The sequence below is a fragment of the Lissotriton vulgaris genome, chromosome 5 (genome assembly GCF_964263255.1).
Source record: "Lissotriton vulgaris chromosome 5, aLisVul1.2, whole genome shotgun sequence".
NCBI classification, from domain to species: Eukaryota; Metazoa; Chordata; class Amphibia; order Caudata; family Salamandridae; genus Lissotriton; species Lissotriton vulgaris.
Window position 1 is genome coordinate 628,777,196 of NC_141693.1, and position 17,710 is coordinate 628,794,905.

Consider the following 17,710-nt stretch of genomic DNA (forward strand, 5'->3'; position numbering starts at 1 on the left):
TCCATTTCCGGTTTGGCACCAGCTCCTCCCCCAGCTCCCATAAAAGTACAGAGGTAGCGACGGCGCAACTTCTCAGGTAACTGACATACCTGCACAAGTCGTGTAGGTTTGAGGCTAGGTGTTTTTAATCATTTTAGGTTAAGTGTTTACTTTCCTCAGCATCTTCGACTGTTGTGGTCTTTTTAATACTTACTTTGCACCCGCCTGGAAACGCTAACGCGGGGCTCGGGTATTTTCGCTGCCCTGCCTGAAGATTAGCGTTCCACTTCCGGTTTGGCGCTAGCTCCTCCCCCAGCTCCCATAAAAACACAGATGCATCGTCTGCGCAGCGGGAGCGTGCAGCGGGAACGCCGGCGGCACGCCAAATGCGCGCCAAAGGCAAGCCCGTCTGCGCCCGTAAGCGCGCGGAATGCGCCATGCACCAGAACCCCTGGTCAGCTCAACAGGATTACTTATTCCAAAAACAGCCTATCAGATCGGAACACAGGTATGTGCGGCCATCATAAAAGTCCTAATCCTGCTGGGTCCTGGTGCTGCAATCTCTGTGATTGGTTAGCTACCGATGGGCATAACACGATGTCCAGATCATTAAAGAGCCACCCCCTGCAGTATAGTCTGATAAAATCAAATAACAAGGTCAATGTGAATGGCAGGGTAATTAACTGTATTCTTTTCAATGTTAGCTCCATGATTAAACACAAATATCAACTAGAATGCTTAATACAAGTGGAAGACCCTGGTGCATTATTTTTAACAGAGACATGGGCTAATGATAGTAGTGACCCAGATTGGAATACCTCCATTCCCACAGGCTACACGGTTGCAAATGTCAACCCAGCTGAAGGAAGAGGTGGAGGTTTAGCTATAATTTACAGATCCTCTCTTATCCTCCTGTCTACGGCTGAGATTTTCAAGGGTGTGGAAGCAATAAGATTTACACTTAAATCCAACAACACCTCCTCATTCTCTGGCTTACTAATCTATAGACCCCCGAGTGCAAGAACCCCTTTCTTAGCTGCTACTCAAATTCATCTGGAGACATGCCTTGAGTATGACTATTACACTGTTTTAGGAGATTTTAACATCTATCTTGAGGACAATAACAACTTGGAGACGGCCAATCTCTTAGACATATTTAGCAGTCACAATTTGGAGCACATTGTTAGGGAACTCACACATACGGCAGGCCATACTTTGGATGGCATCTGCACTAATCAGAATAATATTGCAGTAAGCAAAATAACACCAATTCCATGGTCTGATCATTGCGCAGTGTACTTCTCTATTACACTCAGTACCACCAATCAAAGGAGGAGACTCAGGTCCCCTTCAGGAAATACCACGCATGGAAGTCAGTCTCAGGGTCTGACCTAACAGGGGCTCTTGAGAACAGATTACCGGCTTGGACAGATGCAAACCAGGCGGCCACGGCCCTGCAGGACAGCCTCAATAGAACTGCGAATAAGGTAGCGCCGGAAAGATTATTTAAAGCGCAGCTAAAAAAGGCATCGTCCCCCTGGTATTCTGTAGAATTAAAAGCCGCTAAAATCAACTGTAGACAGAAAGTGCATGCCTGGAAAACACATTATGATGTAGCACACAATAAGATTTACTGTGCGGCACTTGAGAGATATAAGAACTTAATTATTCAAGCTAAAACCATCTATTACTCCAGGAAGATACAGGACACTGCACACTCGGGTAGAGAACTGTTCTCAACAGTTAACTCCCTGCCGAAGGGTCCACGTGACCAAACATTCACGGATAAGCTGGCCTCATTTTTTCAAAACAAAGTACAATCTGTATATAATGACTTAGCAAAGGCTGTAAACAGCACAGAGAACAAGCAAGGTACGCAAGATGTTATCAGCAACATGCAGGGCGGCCTGTCACAATTCTCCCTGCTTGATGAGAATTTGGTGGCAGATCTGCTGTTAAAAACCAAGTCCGGATCACCTATTGATCCATGCCCACCCCATCTACTTCATTTGGCTCCAATAGAGACCAGTGCATTACTATTGCCGGTTCTGAACCAGGTCCTGACTTCAGGAGTTTTTCCGTTAGTATGGAAAAAGGCATGCATCCGGCCTCTGCTAAAAAAGATAAAGTTAGACCCCTCTGATGAAAAAAACTACAGCCCTATCTCCTGCCTCCCTCTGCCAGCCAAACTATTGGAGAAAGCCATAAACTTGGAGTTATCTTCTTATCTTGAGACAAACAACGTTCTCGATAGCACCCAACATGGCTGCCGTGCAAAACACTCTACGGAAACAGCCTTAATAATGGCTGCAGAGGAGATACAAAAGGGCATGGGCGAGGGAAGTAGAGTCACCTTGATCCTGTTGGACCTAACAGCGGCCTTTGACACTGTAAATCACGAAGTACTCATCCAAAGGCTCGGGGATTCTGGCGTTAAGAGCATAGCGTTGGATCTTCTCACCTCCTTCCTGTCAGACAGAGAACAAGTGATCCTCTGGAATGGCTATCAATCAAAAAAATCCACCCTTCCTGGAGGAGTCCCTCAGGGATATGCTCTGTCGCCCACGCTGTTTATTATGTATGTCGCCCCCCAGGCAAAATTAATGAAAAATCAAGGACTTAAGCTAGTGTCATATACTGATGACACTCAGCTGATAGTCTCAGGCTCACACTCAGTGGGAACCAAGGCAGCCAAATTTTCCCTCTGTATGTCAGAGGTTATGACCTGGATGAATCAGAACTTCCTAAAGTTGAATACTGAAAAGAAAGAAGTCCTGGAATTCGGCCAAAAAGCTTCTATTTGGAACCAGCTCTGGTGGCCTACAGCAGCAGGGGCTTGCCGGTCCCAGTGGCTAAAGTTAGGAACCTCAGCACACTGTTTGATAAAGACATGTCCTGGAGGCCACAGATCAATCAAGTGACCTCAGCATGCTTTTTCATGTTAAAAGGGCTGAGAAAGATACTCCCGTTTATCCCTTTCGACCTCAGAAAAACAGTTATAATTGCCACGATCTTGTTAAGAATCGATTATGGCAATGCCCTTTATCTGGGAGCCGGCATTGCTCAACTGGCTAAGCTGCAATCAGTCCAAAATGCAGCAGGGAGAGTACTTTTTAACTTGACTAAACACCATCCTACCTCCCGTTCTATCAGGCAACTACATTGGCTTCCAGTACAACGGCGGGTGGACTTTAAAGCATTATGCTTGGTCCATAAGGCACTGTCTGGAGAGGGGGCTTTCGATCTGCAATACCTATTCTCCCAGTGCCATCCAACTCGTTCTCTGAGGTCCGCTGTGCAGGGCTTGGTAAATGTCCCTGAGATCAAAAGATTACGACGGGGAGGTAAGGGTTTCTCCCATATGGCCTAAATGCTATAGAACTATTTCCTGCAACACCTCAGACAGATCACTAACCAGAGGCTGTTCAGGAAGGAAATCAAGACATGGCTTTTCACCCAATAATGTATCGGTCAGCACTTGTTTAGTTACCTTACATAGCGCCAAGACACCTCGGCAGTAGTGCGCTTTAGAAATACCATCAGTCAGTCAGTCAGTCAGTCAGTTAGTCAGATGGGAAATGGTTAGTGTTGTGCACTCTGCAATAATTCTGTTAGCTGTGTATCATCCAGTGTTTGTACACTACACAATTGAGTGATCTTCACATCTTTTTCTAAGTGCAATTCTGTGCCTCATAACATGATGCAGAGGTACATACAGTACTCGTAAATGTTGTTGGTTATCGATGTATGCCATGCAAATCGTGCTGTGATCATGTTCACAGGGACCAGTTGCCATGTAGGGACCAGCACAAATATTTTCATGGTTCTCTCATTGTTGATTCGTATGACCTGGCTGACGTCACATCCGGCCGTGGAGAGACCATTGCATTGTACTGCATTACTTTGTCCTGTAATGTACATATTTGGTTTTATAAGCCCACACATGCTTTCTGTAATTTTAAATAGTCCTTGCTGATTGGGGCACATGGCAATCCACTCATCAGTATGTGTTGTGCATGGCTGTGCACAGTCTTCCTTGTGCATGTGCATTGGTGTATGAGTCTTTGGTAGCTGTGACAGTTCCCTTTTCTTACCGGTGTGCACACTGTGCGTGTAAAGCGGGGTCAGTGTGCATATTTGTTCAAGGTGTGGGCTGGTGTTGCAATATGGCAAAATTTCATTGGTAACAGATGTGTGGGTGCCCGTACATGCTACCTACCTGTTAGCTGAAGGTGAACAATGCAATGGCCGCCACATGCTTCTGGGTGGGAGGGAGTACTCCATCCTGCTGGGATGTGAGACAGGGTGAATGTGCTCATGCTCCCATGATAATATTGCTAGCTACGTTCAGGGGAAATGGGAGTGAGTGACTGTTGGATCTGTGAGACAGGTTTTTGTGGGTGTGTGGTACAGATGGATGTGACTTGTCTGGGGTGGTGTGTCTTTTTGGGTGTGCAAAACAGTACATATCAGTGTGGTGGTTAACATTTGTTCGTACTTACCAGCCTCCGCTCCCCTGGATGCTCCTGTGAGACTCTCGGGATGCAGTATGGCAAGCACCTTCTCCTCCCATGGTGTGAATGTTTTCTGCGGGATGGGAAGGCCACTGCCAGACCGGTTTGCCAGCTCCCAGTTCTTGCTCCTCCTCTCTTTGACAACCCTCTTGAAATCATGCCACTGCTTCATGATCTCCTTCTTGGATCGCGGGGTGGTCCCTATCTTCATTGACCCTTTGGACTTTCCTTTGCCACATTTGAGTCCTAGTGGCTAAAGGTGTCTGTTGGACCAGACTACCAAGTAGTTGTGGTTCCACTCTGACTATCTCATTTACCATGACAGTCAACTGTGAACTCTGTGATTTTGGGCATTTTCTGTGATGCCATGGTGTGAAGTGGGCAAAGTGTATGTGGGTGCAAGGGCGTGGGTGGTGGGTGGTGGGTGTGGTGTTTGTGTGTGAGGTGTGTTATGTGCTGGGGGATTGTTGGTGCTGGTGTGATGGTGGTGGTGGTGTTTTCTTGCCTCTCCTGTCAGGTCTGGTGTATGCCCTTCTCTCCTGGAAAGTTGCAAAGGATGGTGGTCAGTGAAGGGTCTGGTTTTATACTCAGCTATGTGGGTTTGTCCCAAATGGGTGTTGCTGTAAGATGTGTTGTGGGAGTTGTCCTGGAAATTGAATGTTTCTGTTTGGCATTTATTTGTATCATTGGGATGTGTTTTGTGTATTTGAGGGGCATGGCTACTTTGATTTGTGCAATGTTTGGCATTGTTGTGATGTTTTTGCATCGTCCGCCATGTTTTGTATGGCTCGTCCGCTGCGGTGGCTATGCTGCAGCTCTTCCACTGGCTCCCCTATTCACTCTAGTGTGCGACCGCGGCGGTCGGAAACAGCGGATCGTACCGCGGGACCATCGGGGATATCGTAATTTCCTGTGCGGAGTCTCCGCTATGTTTCCGGCGGCCTGTAGCTTTTCCGCTGCGTTTCTGACCGCTGCGGTCGGTTTTTGGATGTCACGGCCTGCGTCGGGTGGTTTTTATATGCCCGCTACCACCGCAGTTGGTCCTTTTTGGCAGTTGATACTAATTTGACCGCCTGTTTATCCATGGTCCCGGCGGACAGTTGTTTTCCATGTCCGTGGCAGTTGGGGTGGTTTTCCACCCGCCATCCTAATTGGGCCCTAGTTATGGTGTCAATCATGCCCTCAGTAGTTTAACCCCTTTGCCGGGGTGCGAATTTCAGCATGGAGGACTAGGGGGTGAGCGCGGCACTGCTGTGCTCGTGAGGGAACCACACCGCCATGAATCACGGGCGGCGTGTGCTCATGACCGCGTGGTTCCGTCACTGCCCCACCCTCTCAATAATTCGCCCGCACAGGTGGGGAATTAATGCCGCACGGGCGGAGCGGCAGCCGCATGATGGAACCAAGCCGTCATGAGCACATGTGGCTCATGGCAGCTTAGTTCCGTCATAAGCATGCAAGAGGTTAAGTTGAGGACCACAGAACAATATCAAGCTAAGTAGGCAGACATGTGTCTGATTAGAGCATTGTATGTAGATTGTCCAGTCCATGAGAAGTGGAAAACCATTGTAACATGGCTGACAAGTGAGTATGGGCAAACTCACTGTTGCATGTTCTTTTCTGTTACAGAAACTGGCCCTCAAAGTAGTAGTAGCCATTTCAATCTCTACTTCCCCACACTTAAAAAATAGTTGACTCCATGAGTCGTGAAAAGAATGGGTAAGCAACACTAATGCATTTTGTTTAGAGTTACAGAAACAAGGCCACATGGTAGCTGTAGTCATTTCTATCTCTACTTCCCAACACATCACAAATGGTTAGTGTAACATACCTGTTGTTAAAGTGCAGTTGGGCTGGACAATACATTTACATATTGACACATAGCATGGGTCCTGAGATGATAATTTAATAGTCATACACTTACAGACAGCATTACAACATGTGGCATTTAATGGAGATTGATATATATGATTGAATATGCAACAATATGCATTGAAAATTACAGTCAAACGTCTCTGATACTTTGAGTGCTGCATGTTAGTAAAGTAAATAAAAAACACATTAGCAAAATCTGAGAAGATAGCATATAGGACATTGAAGTGTTGTGACAGTTAGTGAGGTGAAACTTACCAGACTCTACTCTCCCAGCTATTCCTGTCAAGCCTTCAGAATACAGGATGACTTAGACCTTGTTCTCCCAGGGTAAGAGTTATAATGAGGCATTGGGTGGACTACTGCCAGTCTTTTGGGCCTCCAGGCGATACTTGGAGGGCCTGGAAACTGACCTTTGCCCTCAGGTCATGCCACCTCTTCCTAATTTCCTGCTCTGTGTACAGGCAGGTGCCTAACTAATTCACTGTGTCAACTATGCTGGTCCACATTTCTGTTTTCCTACTGAGAGGAGTATGTTGGGCTTGGGCTCAAAAGAATTGTAGCTTTACTCTTATGATTTCATCCACCATGACTGACAACCAAGCCTCTGAAAAATGTGTTTTTTTGTGTGTAACATAACCAGAAATTAAAGTGGGTGACAATGACGAACAAAAAACACCAAGGGATATCCGTGAAAAATTCAAAAAAGTGTTTGGATGTGTTAAATGGGAGAGTGGAAAAAGGGAAGCCTTATGTGATGAAATTTGCTGCTCTGTCTTGCTGTGCTACAGTGTAGAGGCAAAGGATCATGGTCTGGGATGGGGTGTGTTTTATGGTATGATTTGCAGGTGTGTCTTCTTGGCCAATGGTCTTCAGCTGTGTAGTTTTTTAAATCCATCCATTGAACACTATTGTGGTGCTTTGCTGCAAGCTTCCCGCTTCGGTCTACAGCGGTCAGGGAACTGCTCCTAGGGGACCACCAGTACAATTGTCGTTTTGTAATTGGCTTGGTGGGAAACGGCAGACCTGACAGTGTCAGAGTACACATAGCCAACATTGCAGTCTGCTTTGGCACAGGCAGGAACCACTCTGTCAACAGCGGTCAGCGGTTTGGACTGCAAGCATCGTAATACGGCTGGTGGGAGACCGCCAGCTCAGTGGTCTTAATGAGGCTGACAATGTGGAAGTATGGTGGTCAGACAGCCAAACTCATAATTGGGAACAATATTTTTCCCATTTCTGGTGGGTTTCTTTTTTTATTACATCAATGCAAATAAAGATCTGCAGCTTCAAAACAGTATGTTTCATTTATTTATTTTCATTTGCGTGGGAAATGTGATACTACGTTGTTTGTGTAAACATTGTGTGATTATTGTGTGCAATTGTTTGGTTTATGTGCTGTCATTTTTGATGTGATTACTTGGGTTTGTTTTTAACTTTCTTGGTTGGTGATGATTACATTAAAAAAATAATCTATATATAATTTATTAGATTAGTTTAAATTTACATTGGAATTTTAATTAATATTTTGATCAATGTAATAAAATAATAGATTATTTTAACTAAAAAAGAGTGATATTTGGTTTAAATTTGTCATAGTTTTGGAGGCCTTTGGTAGTTTGACTATGATTTTTAAGCAATGTACTCCTTTGTCAGTTATGAAAAGTTTGACTTTAAATTGCAGCATCTTGTACAATCTTTTGATTCGTTTGCTAAGTGTAGTGCCAATTTGGCTAACAGATTGCTCCATTTGAAGTTCTTGGTAGCTTTGCTCTTTTTGTAATGCTTCTTTAAATTTGTAGAGTTTAGGATGGGTTCTGCCTAGTGTGGACTGAATGCACTGTGCCATCCCTCCACTGTGTTGTTTGTTTTAGCTTCCTGTGCCAGGGTGCTGTCATAAAAATTCCTAGCGAAAAGTGAGACACCGGGGAGTCCCGATGTCTATGGTAACACCTTGCACACTTTCACGTGAACCACTGGGTTCTCCTCTGGTGTATGTGTATACCAAAATAATGATAATTCAAACTTTTTCATTTGTATCAATATTCTTTGTTTATTCTTTCTTTTCCATTCACTTAAATCCTTTCGTTTTCAAAACAATCTTGGGTCTCATCTCTCATATACCCAATGCATTTCGGGTCTATGACCCTTCTTCGGGGGTCTCTATTAAAGAAAATCAAGAAAAGGTCACAATCAGCCCTTAAACTTAGATTACATTAATGCATATTATACTGTGTCTAACAATGTGAACAAACATCTGCGACTCTCCAAATATCCTCATAATCACTATTTACATTACACATCCTTGTTTGTGTCAGCGCTAGAAATTTTCAAACACCAAAAAAGCCGTATTTAACATAAAATACTAAAGTCCCATGTTAAAGGATAAAAATAACATTCATTCAACTGTGCCGCTTAAATAACACGGAGTTTTACTAGGGCAAACATTTTAAGCGCGCATTCTATCCCTCCTTCGTGTTATGTACTTACTGGGAAATGAAAACTGAAAAGCGTCCCTCGCTCACATGTTCTCCACGAATCCGCTGTTACCTGACATACTGGGTGACGCTATTTAAAGCTATCTATGCGCTGATTGGCTTAGTTAGCGATCACATGATCGCGACCTCGGACTCTGTAGCAGTCCTTATTCTATATTATTTAAATCCGTGTAAATGAGGATCCTCTCTCACAGACTTTGCGCAGCTATGAAATTAATCTATTAAAAAGCAAACTATATTTTCTGAAACAGTTAAATTTTCTGAAACAGTTAAATTTTCTGGAACAATTAAATCATGCTAAAAGTTATTAATATTGCGGTAATGTTCAGCATTATATTATATGACTGGGCTCACACATGGTCAAAACTATATTAAATAAAAATATATTGAAATGAATCAAATTAACTTTGGTGTCGGCCATTTTGGATAGGGAAAGTCTCATTGTCATGCAGGAATTAATAAACTCGGCTTCCCACAATGTCTTTATAAGAAGCAGGATAATTCTATCCTGTCATTGAGTCCATTCGGTTGTAGGCTGCCCATTTTCTTTATCCAGAAGTATTCTGATCTTAGTCTTGATATATGAGTGTCTCTTTCAGGGTGGTGTTTAATGACTTCCAGTATTGTGAAGCGAAGTTGTGCTATGTTGTGCCCGGCTTCTAGCCAATGTGTAGCCAGTGTGGATTTCATATTTTTCAACCGAATATTGCTTTTATGTTCAGTTATTCTTATTTTGATTTTTCTCTCTGTCTGTCCTATATACAATTTTCCACATGGACACTTGATTCCATAAATAACATTCTTCGTATCACACGTTCCTGAGTGTAATAAGGTCACTTTTTTGCCTGTCATGGGATGGGTGAATATCTGTCCTGTCATCACATTATTACAATGAATACAATTTTCGCACCTCTGCATGCCTTTGTGGTTGGTTTCTTTTGGTGAGTTTTTCTTTTTTAGCAGTTCTTTTAGATTCTTAGATCTGTTATATGCAAAAGTGATATTTTCAGCAAACAGTGGTTCCAGATCCGGTTCTTTAGTGATAAGTTCCCAATACTTTTTCATGATGTTAACTATTTTTGCTGATTGTAAAGAATGCTTTAGAACACATACTGTTTTCTTAGTATCTCTTTTTTCTTTGGTGACTAGTAGAGACTCTCTTTGCATATTCATAACTTTGGTTTTAGATTCTTCCAATAAAGGAGTGGGATAGCCTCTTTGTTTGTATTTTAGGATCTGTTTGTCGATGGTGGAGAGCAAGTCTTGTGGATCAGATGTGATTCTTTTCTGCCGAATGAATTGGGATATAGGAAGATGTTTCTTTAGTGAAAAATGATGAAAGCTTTCATAATGTAAACCACTGTTTCTGTCTGTTTCTTTGGTATATACACTTGTTCTCAACCTGTTCTGTTCAAGAAGAATTTTCACATCCAAAAAAGCCAATTCTTTTTGATCCATTTGGTGAGTAAATTTGATCCGGTCGTGTACACAGTTCAGTCTCTGAATGTTGTTAACCAATATGTCTTTATCACCCTTCCAGATTAGGAAAATGTCATCAATGTATCTTTTAAAGACCATAAGTCCCGATGACCAGTTTGTGTTATGAATTATGTGATCGTGCTCAAATTTGGCCATAAAGGTGTTTGCGTAGGACGGTGCCCCCGCAAAACCCATAGATGTTCCACTACATTGTTCATAAAAGTCACCTTCCCAATTGAAATAACTATGAAGTAGAGCAAACTGTAACAGTTCAAGCATTAATGTTTTTTCTCCTCCACTTATTTCATTGTTGAGTAAGCACCATTCCATAGCTTCGATGCCCTCCCTGTGAGGGATTGAGGTGTATAGAGCTGTCACATCTATAGAACATAGCCATATTTCTTCATTACTTGGAATGTTAATAGTAGATAGTATGTTCAAAAATGCAGTGGTGTCCTTTATGTGTGTACTCCATTTTTGGACTAGAGGTTGTAGGAACCAGTCTAGGTATTGGCCCAGTGGTTCTGATAGTGATCCACAAGCTGAAACTATAGGCCTGAAAGGAGGTTTTATTGGGTCCTTATGCACCTTCGGGAGCATGTAAAATTGAGGTCTTCTGGGATGTTTGATCTGTAAAAATTGATATGTTTTAACCGTAATCCATTTCATCTCCAGAGCTTTGTCTAGAATAGTTTTGAGTGTTTTACCAAAAATTTCAGTCGGGTCTTGATCAAGTTTGTGGTAGATGTTTTCATCTTGTAAGTGGGTTTGTACACTTTCTTTGTAGTAGGTGGTGTTCATTACTACTATTGCTCCCCCTTTATCCGCCTTCATTATGGTGATTTCATTAGCATCTCTCAAAGTTTGTAAGACTTGCCAATCTTTTCTGGAAAAGTTAGTAGTAGTACCTCCTGAGTATTTTATCTTTTGGATTTCAGTTGTTACAATCCGTTCGTATGCATCGATGGTTTTGTGTGAGGTGGGAGCACAAAATGTGCTTTTGGGTTTGAATTCTTTTAGTTCCATGTCTGGTCTTTCACTTGGTGGTAGATTGTTGAAGAAATTTTTAAGTCTTAAATTCCGTAGGAATTTATAGATAGATATTTCTGTCTCCTGGGCATTCGATTTATATCTTGGGACAAATGTGAGACCTTTGTTTAGTACTTTTGTTTGCTCTTCCGTGAGTTCTTTATTAGATATGTTAATTACTAAGTTGGTTTCGGTTTCTTTGATCTCAATTCTCTTTCTGCTCCTGTTTCCTTGACTTGTGTCTTTTCTTTTTCCTTTTCCCCTCCTTGTTTTTGAAACTCTGTTGTACTCGTTGAGGGTACATTGTTTGCTGCCGGGCTGATCTCTAAAAAAACAGCCTTATCTTGTTGATCTTTACGTCTTTCTTTCGACATTGGTCTCCTGTTTTGTGCTGTGTCAGAATCCGATACCATACTTTCTTGTGAAGAGCTTACATTAGTTGGTGGGTGTTGCCACTTCCTCTGGTTGTAAACTTCAGCCCAACTGTACACTTCTTCCAATTTATAATCTATTGTATCTCTTCGATATTTTTTGACTTTTCTCTCCTCAATTTCTTTTGCATATCTTTCAAGTTTTTTATTAACTTCCTCTAGGGTAGCATCCAATTCTTCGAATTGGTTCAATTCAGTTTTTACTTTAGCCAGTTCTTCTTCAAGCATCCTGAGTTCTTTTGCCAGCTCCTCCACTATCAGTAAGATCAGGTCCAAACTACATTTGTTCAAGATTTGGTACCATTTTGTTAGGAAAGCCTTGTTATTCCTGCATAGCATGGGCTTAAGCGCTATTCTCAAACCCCTGGGTATTCGCTGGTTCCTATGGTAATGTATCAGGGTTGTCGCATGTAGTCTTTGGTTTATCTCTCGTTTGCTTACATTTTCAAGTTGTTTTATTAGTTGCATGACTGTACTTGGTTGTGGGCTGAAGGCTCTAGTCTCCTTGATCAAACTATAAATACCTTCTGCTTCTTCTGCGGTGTATACTAGAGTTTCCGCTTTGTTTGTCGTGATTTGGGCTATTTCTTCTAAATTCATCTTTGCGGTGCTTGGATGGAGGGTAGACCAAAGTTTCTGAATAAATCGTGATAGGGTCCGTCCAGCACTCTTGTATTTGACTTGTTCCTAATTAAACTCATTCGTTTTTGTGCACTGTTACCTTTGGTGGTTTAGTCTGAAACCACTACTTCAATGTCTAGCGAAAAGTGAGACACCGGGGAGTCCCGATGTCTATGGTAACACCTTGCACACTTTCACGTGAACCACTGGGTTCTCCTCTGGTGTATGTGTATACCAAAATAATGATAATTCAAACTTTTTCATTTGTATCAATATTCTTTGTTTATTCTTTCTTTTCCATTCACTTAAATCCTTTCGTTTTCAAAACAATCTTGGGTCTCATCTCTCATATACCCAATGCATTTCGGGTCTATGACCCTTCTTCGGGGGTCTCTATTAAAGAAAATCAAGAAAAGGTCGCAATCAGCCCTTAAACTTAGATTACATTAATGCATATTATACTGTGTCTAACAATGTGAACAAACATCTGCGACTCTCCAAATATCCTCATAATCACTATTTACATTACACATCCTTGTTTGTGTCAGCGCTAGAAATTTTCAAACACCAAAAAAGCCGTATTTAACATAAAATACTAAAGTCCCATGTTAAAGGATAAAAATAACATTCATTCAACTGTGCCGCTTAAATAACACGGAGTTTTACTAGGGCAAACATTTTAAGCGCGCATTCTATCCCTCCTTCGTGTTATGTACTTACTGGGAAATGAAAACTGAAAAGCGTCCCTCGCTCACATGTTCTCCACGAATCCGCTGTTACCTGACATACTGGGTGACGCTATTTAAAGCTATCTATGCGCTGATTGGCTTAGTTAGCGATCACATGATCGCGACCTCGGACTCTGTAGCAGTCCTTATTCTATATTATTTAAATCCGTGTAAATGAGGATCCTCTCTCACAGACTTTGCGCAGCTATGAAATTAATCTATTAAAAAGCAAACTATATTTTCTGAAACAGTTAAATTTTCTGAAACAGTTAAATTTTCTGGAACAATTAAATCATGCTAAAAGTTATTAATATTGCGGTAATGTTCAGCATTATATTATATGACTGGGCTCACACATGGTCAAAACTATATTAAATAAAAATATATTGAAATGAATCAAATTAACTTTGGTGTCGGCCATTTTGGATAGGGAAAGTCTCATTGTCATGCAGGAATTAATAAACTCGGCTTCCCACAATGTCTTTATAAGAAGCAGGATAATTCTATCCTGTCATTGAGTCCATTCGGTTGTAGGCTGCCCATTTTCTTTATCCAGAAGTATTCTGATCTTAGTCTTGATATATGAGTGTCTCTTTCAGGGTGGTGTTTAATGACTTCCAGTATTGTGAAGCGAAGTTGTGCTATGTTGTGCCCGGCTTCTAGCCAATGTGTAGCCAGTGTGGATTTCATATTTTTCAACCGAATATTGCTTTTATGTTCAGTTATTCTTATTTTGATTTTTCTCTCTGTCTGTCCTATATACAATTTTCCACATGGACACTTGATTCCATAAATAACATTCTTCGTATCACACGTTCCTGAGTGTAATAAGGTCACTTTTTTGCCTGTATATCCCAATTCATTCGGCAGAAAAGAATCACATCTGATCCACAAGACTTGCTCTCCACCATCGACAAACAGATCCTAAAATACAAACAAAGAGGCTATCCCACTCCTTTATTGGAAGAATCTAAAACCAAAGTTATGAATATGCAAAGAGAGTCTCTACTAGTCACCAAAGAAAAAAGAGATACTAAGAAAACAGTATGTGTTCTAAAGCATTCTTTACAATCAGCAAAAATAGTTAACATCATGAAAAAGTATTGGGTACTTATCACTAAAGAACCGGATCTGGAACCACTGTTTGCTGAAAATATCACTTTTGCATATAACAGATCTAAGAATCTAAAAGAACTGCTAAAAAAGAAAAACTCACCAAAAGAAACCAACCACAAAGGCATGCAGAGGTGCGAAAATTGTATTCATTGTAATAATGTGATGACAGGACAGATATTCACCCATCCCATGACAGGCAAAAAAGTTACCTTATTACACTCAGGAACGTGTGATACGAAGAATGTTATTTATGGAATCAAGTGTCCATGTGGAAAATTGTATATAGGACAGACAGAGAGAAAAATCAAAATAAGAATAACTGAACATAAAAGCAATATTCGGTTGAAAAATATGAAATCCACACTGGCTACACATTGGCTAGAAGCCGGGCACAACATAGCACAACTTCGCTTCACAATACTGGAAGTCATTAAACACCACCCTGAAAGAGACACTCATATATCAAGACTAAGATCAGAATACTTCTGGATAAAGAAAATGGGCAGCCTACAACCGAATGGACTCAATGACAGGATAGAATTATCCTGCTTCTTATAAAGACATTGTGGGAAGCCGAGTTTATTAATTCCTGCATGACAATGAGACTTTCCCTATCCAAAATGGCCGACACCAAAGTTAATTTGATTCATTTCAATATATTTTTATTTAATATAGTTTTGACCATGTGTGAGCCCAGTCATATAATATAATGCTGAACATTACCGCAATATTAATAACTTTTAGCATGATTTAATTGTTCCAGAAAATTTAACTGTTTCAGAAAATTTAACTGTTTCAGAAAATATAGTTTGCTTTTTAATAGATTAATTTCATAGCTGCGCAAAGTCTGTGAGAGAGGATCCTCATTTACACGGATTTAAATAATATAGAATAAGGACTGCTACAGAGTCCGAGGTCGCGATCATGTGATCGCTAACTAAGCCAATCAGCGCATAGATAGCTTTAAATAGCGTCACCCAGTATGTCAGGTAACAGCGGATTCGTGGAGAACATGTGAGCGAGGGACGCTTTTCAGTTTTCATTTCCCAGTAAGTACATAACACGAAGGAGGGATAGAATGCGCGCTTAAAATGTTTGCCCTAGTAAAACTCCGTGTTATTTAAGCGGCACAGTTGAATGAATGTTATTTTTATCCTTTAACATGGGACTTTAGTATTTTATGTTAAATACGGCTTTTTTGGTGTTTGAAAATTTCTAGCGCTGACACAAACAAGGATGTGTAATGTAAATAGTGATTATGAGGATATTTGGAGAGTCGCAGATGTTTGTTCACATTGTTAGACACAGTATAATATGCATTAATGTAATCTAAGTTTAAGGGCTGATTGCGACCTTTTCTTGATTTTCTTTAATAGAGACCCCCGAAGAAGGGTCATAGACCCGAAATGCATTGGGTATATGAGAGATGAGACCCAAGATTGTTTTGAAAACGAAAGGATTTAAGTGAATGGAAAAGAAAGAATAAACAAAGAATATTGATACAAATGAAAAAGTTTGAATTATCATTATTTTGGTATACACATACACCAGAGGAGAACCCAGTGGTTCACGTGAAAGTGTGCAAGGTGTTACCATAGACATCGGGACTCCCCGGTGTCTCACTTTTCGCTAGACATTGAAGTAGTGGTTTCAGACTAAACCACCAAAGGTAACAGTGCACAAAAACGAATGAGTTTAATTAGGAACAAGTCAAATACAAGAGTGCTGGACGGACCCTATCACGATTTATTCAGAAACTTTGGTCTACCCTCCATCCAAGCACCGCAAAGATGAATTTAGAAGAAATAGCCCAAATCACGACAAACAAAGCGGAAACTCTAGTATACACCGCAGAAGAAGCAGAAGGTATTTATAGTTTGATCAAGGAGACTAGAGCCTTCAGCCCACAACCAAGTACAGTCATGCAACTAATAAAACAACTTGAAAATGTAAGCAAACGAGAGATAAACCAAAGACTACATGCGACAACCCTGATACATTACCATAGGAACCAGCGAATACCCAGGGGTTTGAGAATAGCGCTTAAGCCCATGCTATGCAGGAATAACAAGGCTTTCCTAACAAAATGGTACCAAATCTTGAACAAATGTAGTTTGGACCTGATCTTACTGATAGTGGAGGAGCTGGCAAAAGAACTCAGGATGCTTGAAGAAGAACTGGCTAAAGTAAAAACTGAATTGAACCAATTCGAAGAATTGGATGCTACCCTAGAGGAAGTTAATAAAAAACTTGAAAGATATGCAAAAGAAATTGAGGAGAGAAAAGTCAAAAAATATCGAAGAGATACAATAGATTATAAATTGGAAGAAGTGTACAGTTGGGCTGAAGTTTACAACCAGAGGAAGTGGCAACACCCACCAACTAATGTAAGCTCTTCACAAGAAAGTATGGTATCGGATTCTGACACAGCACAAAACAGGAGACCAATGTCGAAAGAAAGACGTAAAGATCAACAAGATAAGGCTGTTTTTTTAGAGATCAGCCCGGCAGCAAACAATGTACCCTCAACGAGTACAACAGAGTTTCAAAAACAAGGAGGGGAAAAGGAAAAAGAAAAGACACAAGTCAAGGAAACAGGAGCAGAAAGAGAATTGAGATCAAAGAAACCGAAACCAACTTAGTAATTAACATATCTAATAAAGAACTCACGGAAGAGCAAACAAAAGTACTAAACAAAGGTCTCACATTTGTCCCAAGATATAAATCGAATGCCCAGGAGACAGAAATATCTATCTATAAATTCCTACGGAATTTAAGACTTAAAAATTTCTTCAACAATCTACCACCAAGTGAAAGACCAGACATGGAACTAAAAGAATTCAAACCCAAAAGCACATTTTGTGCTCCCACCTCACACAAAACCATCGATGCATACGAACGGATTGTAACAACTGAAATCCAAAAGATAAAATACTCAGGAGGTACTACTACTAACTTTTCCAGAAAAGATTGGCAAGTCTTACAAACTTTGAGAGATGCTAATGAAATCACCATAATGAAGGCGGATAAAGGGGGAGCAATAGTAGTAATGAACACCACCTACTACAAAGAAAGTGTACAAACCCACTTACAAGATGAAAACATCTACCACAAACTTGATCAAGACCCGACTGAAATTTTTGGTAAAACACTCAAAACTATTCTAGACAAAGCTCTGGAGATGAAATGGATTACGGTTAAAACATATCAATTTTTACAGATCAAACATCCCAGAAGACCTCAATTTTACATGCTCCCGAAGGTGCATAAGGACCCAATAAAACCTCCTTTCAGGCCTATAGTTTCAGCTTGTGGATCACTATCAGAACCACTGGGCCAATACCTAGACTGGTTCCTACAACCTCTAGTCCAAAAATGGAGTACACACATAAAGGACACCACTGCATTTTTGAACATACTATCTACTATTAACATTCCAAGTA